The sequence below is a fragment of the Cupressus sempervirens genome, chromosome 9, assembly GCF_028749045.1.
Source record: "Cupressus sempervirens isolate cs-2001-9-10 chromosome 9, ASM2874904v1, whole genome shotgun sequence".
Lineage (NCBI taxonomy): Eukaryota > Viridiplantae > Streptophyta > Pinopsida > Cupressales > Cupressaceae > Cupressus > Cupressus sempervirens.
This window is the reverse complement of record NC_143126.1, coordinates 479,968,394-479,980,750: the sequence shown is the minus strand read 5'-3', so window position 1 is coordinate 479,980,750 and position 12,357 is coordinate 479,968,394. Positions and strand designations below refer to the sequence as shown.

At 37.0% G+C, this 12,357-nt stretch overlaps 1 protein-coding gene across 3 annotated transcripts in view; it reads right to left on the bottom strand.

The window, feature by feature from the left end:
* The window catches only part of LOC149539416 (uncharacterized), a 137,818-nt gene extending 125,781 nt beyond the window's left edge, over positions 1–12,037 (bottom strand). For 2 of the 3 annotated variants that reach the window (XR_016356229.1, XM_089800657.1), the window contains exon 1: positions 11,643–12,037. The gene's annotated coding sequence lies outside the window, so the exon portion shown is untranslated. Of the gene's footprint in view, positions 1–10,116; positions 10,176–11,642 lie in introns of all 3 variants that reach the window. The other variant, XM_089800658.1, reaches the window with a different exon arrangement.
* Between the last annotated feature and the right edge of the window lie 320 nt (positions 12,038–12,357).

The window sequence follows — 12,357 nt, the reverse complement described above, 5'->3', positions numbered from 1 at the left end:
CTCTTGCGAGAGTTATTCAATAGGCTTCAGCATTCATCCAGTATGAGGACGTAGCCCCTCGTGCTGACAGATAATGGAAGCAAACCCATTGTCTGTGGAGACGTCACTTCAGGTGTCTCATACGCACTTACAAGTTCTTCTCTTAGTATTCCAATTTCACCGTAAAACTGTGTTTAAGATTAGATTCTGAATGCTGGTTATTGTATTGCTGTTGTATAATGCAATAACATGTTTTTGAGAAATTTTATGAGTTTTACTGGTTTTATATTGTCGGTTGTAAAGCATTTTCATATGCTTGAATCCTAAATATTATTATGAAAGAACGAGTTAATATCTATTGGAGTTTCTACAAGGTTCTATTGTGTTTTGTAATACATCTACATATGTTTAAGATTTGAATATATTTTGAAAAAGAAATCGAGTATATATCCGAATTTCAGTGCTATCAAAGTTGCACATCCTGCCATCCTGTGAGGTTATTGATTTTATCAAATCTGAGAGTTAGCATTGATTTGCTAGATTTAGCATGAAATTATTTTGAGATTTTGGCCAATAGAAGAGTACAATCGACTAAGAGGAGATTCTTGAGACATGCTATTGGCATAAGGCAGTTGACAAAGTAGTTGGGGTTTGGAGACGGTTGTAAGGAGGATAATCTGGCCATATCCACATGACAAAAGTTACACTCACATCTGCATTGTGGCCTTGTGTGAGAGTGGGCTGGATCAAATCGTGACTTCCCAAAACAAAGGGGATTACATTTCAGCTACCATGGGCATTGACTGTCACCATCCGTGCCCACCTTACTTAGCCTGCAAGTGAACTTCTACATCACATGAAACTCCCACAAGATAGAACAATAGCAGCAGTAAATCCATTGGTCATAGGTGTGCAACATTTGGACTAAGCCAATAGACAGCTCGAATATAGCAATGACAGAGGACGAGTTACGACAGTGACCAGTATGTCTTAACCTTCAACCGCAGCAGTCTTTATTGATGAACTTGGGGCAGTATTCTAGACAAGAGGCTATTGGGATTATTGATGTGTCATCCTTGCATAAAATATTGTCGTTGTTTCCAACTCAAATTACAAGATATGTTGGGCAATCTTATCTTGTAAACCCAAATTGTCGAGAACAATAAAATTGGAGGTGATTATATTTAGGAATGTTAAGCCATACCACTCAATGTTATACAATGACATAATACTCACTCAACTGCAGTCAGAAAACTAATAAAACACTTGCCAGATACTCAACATGTTCGCTATGACTTTCATCGATATAGTATTGATGAAGCTGAAATAGTTATTCACTATGACTCTAGGCAAGAAATTGATATCTCATGAAAGATTACATAAGGACTAGCAATTCTTTGATAGGGCTACCCAAGCGGAGGGATACACATTCTATAGGGAAGTTAATATTGAAAACTTGGCGAGCAACAAGTACATCAATAAACATTGTTTGAAGGACATTAAAGACTTCATCATAGACTGGGAATATGCTTGTGGAAGCTTGTCGAGATTATTAAAATTGTCATTCAAAACTTGGAAATTTATTTTTGTGCAATCACTATAGTCACAGGATAGATTAAAGACATTGATTATTTGAAGCTTGAGTTCAGCATTGTTAGTGCCAACAATACTTCATATCCTTAGCTAGACTGCAGTGGTTATGTTCCGTTATCATTGAGGAATATTAAGCCATCTGAAGAGAGTTATCATTGCAAGGTGTTGCATGAGATCGAATAGTTCTTCATTTTCTTGTCGAAAGATTTCCTAACTTGACATTTTGACTCCCCATTTTGTATTGCAGGAAGATTGAGCAAGAAATGAAGACGTTTGTTACTAGTAACGCTCAACAAGTGACAACGTCAGAAGCAGTTACCAATTGACAGTTGACGGGAATTGGACAAATGCTGAAATAACAGTGAGATAGCTGAGCTTCAACCCGAAAGGACAGATGGTGGACCACTAGTGGAACAAAAGAGGATCAACATATTAGGTTCTCGGGAAGAGTCAGAAAAGAAAGGAAACAAAGCAAAAACGAGAGTCATAGTTTGTGCTCGAGTTCTGTTTAGCTCGCATTCTAGATGCAATATATATTGCTTCAAGAGAGCTTAACAAGCAAGCTTTACGACAGAATTGGGAAATCGCTTTCATAGGTCTTCTCACTCACTGGCAACGACTCTTATTCAGTCCTAAGTGGGGGATTACGAATTACAACATGACATTACAAAGTATATTGATGTCATGTGGAGCTTCAATGCTCCTGCGGTTATTCTTATCGATTTGAACAGGGAACAGTTTTCTTGATGATTGGGGAGTTAGCGAAGCATCTAGTGCTATGAAAGTTTGTGCAGGGAGGAGGGTGGATTAACTGAAAATGTCGTGAGGAGGCAGTCTTCTTTTAGCATAGATTTTCGAGTCTTATAGAAATTACTGCAGAAAATATATAAGAAGTTATGATAAGATAATCTGGAATTATATGTCTACCGAGGCTGTATGTGTCCAACATGGCAATGGTCTTATAATTTGAAGCAGGCAGATTGCTTACAGAAGTTACAGTACTTGATACAGGTGGTGAAACACATCAAAGAAACTCTATTGAAATACTACCCCCTTCAGGCAGCATGTTGAATCATCGACATAATGAAGGAGCAGATAGAACACTTGAGAAGCATGATTTTGTTGTAGTGGCAACCTCATCCATTATTTCTGCACGGCCTAAAACAAGGGCAGCCCATAGCAGTCCAACTACCCATGGAACCACAGTTGGAAGGCAATCTGAGGGTATGATGAGTTCAAAACTAAGTCCATTACAGAGCAGCTTGAAATTTAGAGCCATAGCGTCTATTGATTCTTCTGACGCTAAGACACTTATTGGAAATACAATTGGGGAAAGTACCTCTGATGTTGATGAGGGAACAAAGGTCTTGCAACAACAAGAGTTAGCATCTACCCAAACTAAGTCTGGTTCTATAAACAAGGGAATTCACTCTTCTATCTCAAGGCCAAATTCAAGAGAAAGTGTTTTGCTACAGACAAAGAACCAAAATGAGGATGATGCTCAAATAGATTCTATGTGGGCACCAAGTCGAATTGCAAAGTCATTAACCAAACACGAGCCAAAATTGCAAGGTGCACATCGATTGTTAGCAAGAGAAAATTTGTCAAATATTTCAATTTCATTGGCAGCCACAAACGTCATAGATGCATTTACTCACAAAGATGGCAGAAGTTTGCAGCAAAGTGATGTTGGTGATAGAGTAGGGAAGGTAGGAAAAGAAAAGCATCAACTATCACAATTTCCTGAGCATTCAAGGATAAAGGAATCAGTTCCTTTTCAGTCACCAGTGTCAGATTATTCGAATGAATTTCTCTTTCAAGCTGTCTCTATAAGTAATTAAAAAGGGATGAAAGGCAAGTCAATAGACAACCCTTCATCGGTTATAGCAATCCTGAGGAAAGAGTTGAATATTCTAGACCATGGGTGCCCCAATCAGCAAATATAAGAACAAAAATACTCAACATTTACAAACAGTATCAAAAACTTCCTACCTAAGTTTAGAATGACTTATCGTTCAGTGATTATATGGATTTTCACCTAGAGCAGCAAAATAAGATTGATATGGCGAAAAGAAAGTATTTGGAATTGGTTCAGGATCTCCTTGCAAAAGACTAGTGCAAAAATGTGTATGAAGAATTTCCAACAAACCAAAATCATCTAATAGAGGGTCTTGAAAAAGAAGAGCGGTCAACTACCATTGATTTGTAGCCTTCTCGCGATCACGTAGAAGATGTTACACAAGGTGCAAATTTGTTTCTACATTGCTGAGTTGGAGATTAGCTTTGACAAGCAAGTTGATGAGGTCAGTTACACACGAGGAAATAGCAGATTGGAATCTTTGTATGATGAACCATATATTCCTAATGCCCATGACATGAATTCAGAGGAACAATCCAAGATGATACCACAAGACGATGAACCGCCTCAACATGACAATAATGAAACCTTAAAAAACCAGTTGAAGGTTAGTAATGACATGGTTGTGGCATCGTTATGACAGCACTCACAAGATGGTTAAAGATCTCTACAAGAAGGCTCAAAGGGAAGTGGAAGGAGATTGGCCTGTTGTTGGTGGTCAAAACAGCTCTCAAAACTATGAAATCAGAGTATTTATGCTTGCTTTCCGACAGGGATTATATTCTTAAGGTTGCTGAAATATAAGCTGATCAGTCAAATAGAGAAAGGAATGAGATTAAGGAGCTCAACCAAGAGCTTAAGAATGCCCATGAGGCATTGGATGATACTCAGACTTCTCTTCAAGAAACAGAAAATCAGATCAGGATCATGAACCATTTTTGGAAACATGAGGATAAAGAGAGGCAGGAGTTTTTTCAAGAGGTAATTGAGGAACTTGATAGCATTCAGCAGACGTATGACTTGGACAATTATCCCAAAAGACCAAGTATCAAAGTTCCAAATCACATTCAGCTTATTAACAACCCCCCTGTTTGAGGTGGATGCTAATTGGACTTCCGATAATCCCCTTTTTGAGATAAATGAGGGAACTCCTTTTCATTGTCATGAAGAAGATGATTCTGATTTCAGAATATGGAATCCTGGTACAATTCTGATTTTGATGTATAGTACTTGTTGCTTCAATGTTAGCAGTCTGCTGGTATTGTTAATTTCGAATGTATTCGTAATAGTGGTGAACATCTCATATGCTGTTTTGAGGCTTGATATTCATGGGAGTATATAATCTTTGACAAAATCTATAACGATCTTCATAGCTTTATTATTATGTCTTTAGTTTTGTCTAGATCATTCTCAAACATAGACTTATTTTCCTCTATGTATCCTTCTAAGTCCATTTCTCGAAGTATGATCATTACTCGTATCTTCCATGATGCAAAGTTGGAGGCCCCTTCAAGTTTGTCTTCTAATTTTACATGATTCACTATCGTTTCAGATTAAAGATAATTTAATAGATTTAAATCTGAATAAGGCTAACTGTGATTCTCTATCAGTTAGGCTCTGATACCATGTAGAGTTTATAGGATCCCTGATAGAGAGATATGCAAGATTCAGAAATATTTTGATGTATTCAAATATGCCTGAATACCATAATGTATTTATAATATATAGCAGAGAGTGATGTCTTAATATATATATTTGTTACAGCAATGACCTTGACTGATCACATGGACTCTTAATAAATCTGATACAATTGTTTATACTTTCAATCTGCTGTAAATGTTAAAATGTACTGACTTATGCAATGCCAGATACGCTATGTCTTAATATGTATATTTGTTACAGCAATGACCTTGACTCACATGGACTCTTAATAAATCTGATACAATTGTTTATACTTTCGATCTGCTGTAAATGTTAATATGTACTCACTTGTGCAATGGCAGATATGATTTATATTGCAGAAAATACTTTGGGATTGCTATAGTAATTGATCTTGTTTCTCATCGGCATTGAGAAATATATATGACAAGCAATAGTCATGTTATGTAGAGACATGACTCTATGTAGCAATGTCATGTCCCTACATGGCATGACCACTGGTTTTATTAGCCACTTGAATGACTACTAAATGAGGCATCAGTTAAGATAATAATGCCCAATCAATACTGAATTCTATTTCTATTCACATACGTAATTATATATATGTGTATGTGTGTGTGTGTATGTATATATATATATATATATATGAGAGTCTTTTGTAATTTATAAGAAGGTTATGTATATATATATATATATATATATATATATATATCCCTATAGAATTTAGTATATATAAATTACATATACAGTAAAATCTAATGATGACTCAGTTCGACTGATGCTATAATCTTTAACGGAGTCAAGTGTTTCCTTCTTCAAAGATGCACAATCAATCGCAACAACTCCTCTCACAACAAACAAAGAATACATGTTTTACTGGATTATACAAAATTATTCCATTGCTCAGTCTTGACTTTGAAAGCATGTCTCCTTTCTAAAAATCACCCAACCGAAGACATAAAGGCACAAACTATTATAACTATACTTAGTGAAATGCACAACTTCTATTACAAATTGTTGCTTTGATTCATAAAAGCATTCCATTCTACATTTGTCAATTCCTTTTCAAACACTGCCCAACTATTAATGGAATTCTGGTGAGAACAAATAAAGTTCATTTCAAATAGACCTGCCACAAAAATCGACCATCCCACACAAAGCTTTGATTCTTCTAATTAGTCTTAGCAATATTCAATGCAGCTCATTAATACAAATCATAGACTTTGTCAAGCACCCGGCAAAAATATATTCCAACACTGATATGGCCTAAAATCTAACAAGTCAACAAGCAAGCAACTGATGTAGACACATAAACAAGCAGTTGATGAGGACATAACCAGCTCATGCATATTAAGCACCTCAAGCAAGCAAGTGACTAGCTCAACCATTTTTTGTTTCTTAAAGCAATCCTTTATGATTTATACAAACTTAATTAAACCTTTCACATCAATGACAACATCTTCGCCCCACATGTTTGTACTCTTTGATTATAATGCAGCTTGGCCAACCCTAATGATTAACAATATATAAATATATACATATATTACATATGTCTTTCATGTAGTGATTGGAGGATCCAAATCTTGGGTTGCACTATTGAGGAAAGCTTTATTTGGTAAAATGTAACCCTAACCCTGATTCATTTGCAAATGTGATTTTAGGGCAAACTAGAAAGGGAACATCACACATTTTCTTTCTTGTGCAAGTAAATTTTGAAAAATAGAGGAATTCAACTTACAAAAATAGACCTTAAGCTTAAGTGTGCTACTTATATAAATGGTATTTGGTCATTGTTATGCAATTGATCTAGTTGCTTGCATAGTTATGTGGACTTGATATGTTTAAGTTCATTAACCTTATCTTTCTTGTCTTTGTGAATGTAATTTCTGCACTCTGTGATTTATTTAGAAATCCATACATATGAGTTTGTTTTACCAAAAATCCTTAGAAAGCTTTTACATACGGTGTCAAATGTCATTTCAGCTTAAATCTTTAGTCTTACTTTATGTGAATATGTCTTTTCATTTAGAATAAGGAAGCTTCCCATCGTAATTATCAACCATAGTTTATTGCAATGGAAAGCACAAAGATGCAGCTTTCCAGCTTAAGCTTGTTCTACAAGTGATAAAGCATTATGAAGTTTGAACCCTCCAATGTTGTGCATGTGTTTATAGATACAACAACGGTTTTCTTCTTGCTCTCTATCATTCATCTTGATGATGTATCATGGAGTGTGATCTGAAACGTCGATGCAAAAAATACTCACACAATCAAATCCAGAAACATTTTGCAATTGATTTCATGGATTGTGGAAATCTACTTGCTCTTAGATACATCAATATGTCTAATGCTTTTGGATTAAAGATTGGACAACACAATGAAGAGGCCAGAAAAGCATTTTTGCTGACTAAAGAAGGGAGTACAAACGAGATCATCAATCAATACTCTCAGTGGCATTCATGAAATATCGATCCCTCACGCATGCCAAAGATGGTAATTATTTATTGGCACCCCATATAGAGAAAGTGTCCAGATTGTTCCAAGTGTGTGAAATTAAGGACGAGAGGAAGGGCACTCCACAGGGTTTTCAGCAGAGCGACGGAAATGGAGGCTAATTTTGCGCTTGAATCAAACAATCAGATGCAATCATATGAAGGGAAGATCACAACTAGGCATCTGAAGAACATTTTCATGTTTGATGATCAATTCTTGGAAGGCATCCAACAAATGTTTGGAATGGAGTATCTGGAATCTTACCAGAGAAGACAATCCAACTTGGATGTGGTTTCGCTCTTTGTGGCGTTGGCGCTACTGGTTGTGAGACCAAGGAGGAAGTCTGTAGGGTTGTGTCAACATGTGTCGACTCATAATGGCTGTAGGGGCTGGAGGAGATTGTGGACAGAGTTGTTCTAGGTGTCGGGTTGGAGATGGGACAGGAGCCATGGAAGCTGATTGGGGGAGGTGATTCTTCGGTTCAACCCTTGATCGTCTGGTCATCGACAAATCCACGAGGGGTGCACATTCGGCAGGCAAAGAAAGGATGGACAAGGATTATCGAATTCTTGCCGGTGAAGATATGGGTGTCGAGTGAGGAGAGCCAGGGGTTTATGAAGGCAACGCCATGAAAGAGTGTGACAGCTCTAGGACTGCCCCTGCGACACTAGCTTGAAAGGAAAGCCCAGAGGGATGTTGGAGATTCAATGGTATATGGTATGTGGCTAGATATATCATTGACTGAAGAGACCGGCACAAGTGAGGGCAAAAAGTATCACCAAGGAAATAGTCCTCTCGACATGCCAAGGTAAATTCAAGACAACCGGACCATTCCAAATTTCACGAGTGAGGAGGTGACACAGTGGTTTAAGGACTAAGCATAGGTGGTTGGCAGAGGTGGACGGTGTCTTAGCCTTAGGCAGCTAAATCGTCTCTTTTTTGTGGGTGAGGATGTTGTTGTCTTTTGGATGGGGTGTTCATGTCCTTTTTGTTGTTTACCATCTATACATGTATGTGGGGTAGGGAAGATATATGGTTGTAATGCTTTGGGCCAACTTATACAAATGGCATATCCAATGTAATTCCTCTTCTTAATATCAATGAAAAACCAAAATGTTACCTATCAAAAAAAATATGTGTAATGTTGCTACTTTACTATTCAACAATTACAACAAACGCATTTATTAAACCCTATGATCAAAAGGCTTCCTAAATTCCCATGCATCTCAAAAATATAGTTGTACATTTCAAAAATATAGTTGTGCATTAACAAGTATCAAACATCCCAATTTATTTGCAAACAAGAAATTCACTAAATTTGATCTATATGCTCAATACATTGTTGAAATTATAGATGGAACACTCGGCGAGTGTTTGAAACACGCGCCGAGTTTTTAAGCTTGACGAGTTTTTCCCAGTTTAATTCACAGGGTCAAAAACTCGGCACATGTGCAAAAAATTGGCAAGTTTTAATCAAAAACTCGTGGATCCTGTATAACCCGCACGCTGTGATGGCATTATAGGGCAAAAAACTCATTGTTTTGCATTGTTTGTTGCATTTGTGTTCTCTAGAGCCTTAAGGTGTGGAGAAGGTGGTCTTGAGGTATTCTTAGCTGATTGCATCTTCTCATTAAATTTTGCAAAAAAAATCTATTTTTAATTAAATTTCAGCGGTTTATTTAGGTTGCCGAGTTTTCCCTTGGTTTTTTTTAAATCGCCAAGTTTTTCCCAATTAAACTTTTGGGGGGCGTGGCGAGTTTTTGCCTTCGGCGAGTTTTCCAACTATGGTTGAAATCTCAATTAGCCTTATATATAGCATACTGGCAAAATTTACTAAGTCTCTAAAAAATAAGAATGTAACACAGCCCAAGCCATGAGTGATCACAAATGAATCTAATCTGAGAAACTCAGCTATTCTAAGCAAAATTAATCCCATGTCAAAACACAAAATAAAGAGAAAAATGAAAAGAATAAAAGAGGGCGCACGCACCCAAATCTCCTTTGGTTCAATTAGTCTCGTCTAGTCAATATAAGAGCAAAACACATTTAAGGATAACAAAAAAAAATTGCCTAGTGTTATTAGATGGACTTGAATTATGCTCTAGTGGAATTAAAAAAAGAACATCACTGTGCAACTTCCTATATTTATGTTTCTTCAATTTATCAAATCTTGATGAGATTGATCCAAATTCCAAGCTAAATTGGTGTATCACTCTTGCCCAATCTAAGAGAAATCCAAGTCTTTTTAACATGTTTTGCAGAGAGACCTGAAAGGGTGATCATATTGCTCACAAATGCATCTCAAGAGAATTTCTAACTGCTCATTTCACTTCACTCTCTAACTGCTCATTTCACTTTAGTAGGTAGGCAATATGAGCAGAACTGTGTCTGCTAACAACAAAGCAGCTTCCTTAGTCTTATTTGGATACATTTGAATTTATATTCTTGTGGAATGAAAAATAACACCTTTTTGCAATTTCCCATATTAATGTTTTCATCTATTTGACAGATCTTTATGAGTTTGGTGCAAGTACCAGTCAGAATGGGGCATTGTCTGCCAACTTTAGAAATGTCCAAATCTCCCTCCTATGTTCTGCAAGAGCATAATCAACTGGTAATCATACACTGACTTATGAGGTGGAAACTGAATTTATGCATGATAATTCAAATCAAATAAGTCAACATGTGTGCAGATATTCCAATTTGGGCAAAGGCATCATATTTCCTAGTCATGTTTGAACATCTTGAATACACCCTTGCCTTATTCAAAATGGTATGTAAAAATATAATTATTTAGATAAATTTCCTACTCCAGTTAATTAATTATTTATATCAGCGTTCCTAATCAGAGACTGCCCTATTGGTACAAACCCAATCAAACAGCTTAAGCACATCCCTAAACCCAACTCCACTCCAATAAAACATCAAGAACACTGAATTACAGAGTTACCAAGCTCACAAAACTTGCCAAACTCTTTGTTAAAGGGTCAAAATCCCAAAGAAGATAAAACTTGAACTAAACATAAATACATACACATGTAGCCTACAGCGTAAATCCCTATGCTCCCAAAGGAGATCTAATGTGGCACAAGTCCTGCCTAGGTTGATGTCGAGGTGGTAATGCTCAGGGCTCAAATGCTTGTGATCAATTCTTAATATCATCTGAGTTCAAACCTCAGCCATCAAAGAAGCTTACAGCACAACTCACCACTTCACCGTGCATCACCAAAACAATGACTCAAAAATGAATGTAATCCCACCAATCCAAGGAATCCTCCAGCCACAGACAAGCATGAAATAATGGTACCCAACCTCCTGCTAAAGGGAATAGCCCACTCCTGTTACCGCTGCAAACCAGGTAAAAGAACTTGCCCTACTCAAATAAGTGTTGGCTCATCGACTGTATTACTTTTCAAGCAAAGATTTACTTCCATTGTAGTGAGTTAGATCACAATGCCACGTGCTCAATAAATAGGTCAAAGGGTTAAGCTCCCTTGTCCGAAAGGTGGCCTTAGTTGCACCCCGCTAGGAAGCAATCTCAGCTACAACCTTCCCTTTAATTAAAAGATTCACAGTGATATTACTAATCTAATTGTGAAAATAACGCAAAAGATGATTCCCTTACCATGCTTTACTAATCAAAGCGCAATGCAAGCATATGCAGCAGATCCGCTGATCTGCAATTCAACATTACCTATCAAGCGTGATCGTTATAAGACGCTCACAAAATTTCCAGCAGGTAGTCGAGAGTTCAATTCAATTCCCATGGACACTCAAAGAAAGCCGAAAACACAACAAAACGAGGACAAGACATAATTGTTTCTACCTAAATCTAACCAAAAGATTGTAAGTAGACATCAAAGATTTAATACAAATAAAGAAAACCTACTCTACCTACGCTTGAAAGTCATGTTTGATAGAATTCTTTCACCGTCTGTAACCCTAATGTGCTGACCAAGACTACGATAAACTAAGAATAAATTGATATTTTCTTGTATACAAGAACTAACGCTAATTTCACTTCACTGCGTTGAACTCGTGGAAATTCCGTATTTCTTACCTGCTGAATTGAAGTGCCGCTCAAATTGTCACCGAATTACTGCTCGATCGTGTAAATTCAAGCAAACCCTCGCCGTAAGCGTGTTATGGGGATTATTTATTTATTTGTTGTGCTCGGCTCTTCTGTGAAGGGCCTGTGGAGTTGCACGGCGCAGAGAAAAAGTTTCGTGTGTGGTAAACGACACGTGAACCCGACAAGACGTTTATTGCTAACATGGGGTGTAAATAATCAATGTTCTCTTTGGCTGCTGCCTCTCTGGGTTCGGGTGTGAACGGGAAATTGTAGGGAAGAAGAGAGGAAGCGCCTTCGGATAATGCGGGAAAGTAGTTGACTTCGGTCTTTCTAGGATGGAATGGGGTAGATAATGTTATATAATTGTTAAATGAAATGTTCATGGGGATAGTGAAGGGATTGTGCTATTAATACCGATTGTCCACCAAGTGGGTAAGAGAGTCATAATGACACCAATCTGCAAATTGGTTCCTTGTTATCCACGTTACTACTGTTTTTGTACCTCATTCCTGCCCCAGCCGTTGCTTCTGGTGTTCTAATGGTTTTATTTGGTATTTTTCAATTAGATGGTTAGTTTCTATGGGGGAAGGTGCCTAGATTCACCTCTTTCCATTGATTTTTTTTATTTTTTTTTAACTAGTAATTGCTCACTTCTTTCTATTGATTTTTTTTTTAAATTAGTAATTTTATTTTAGTGTGTAAT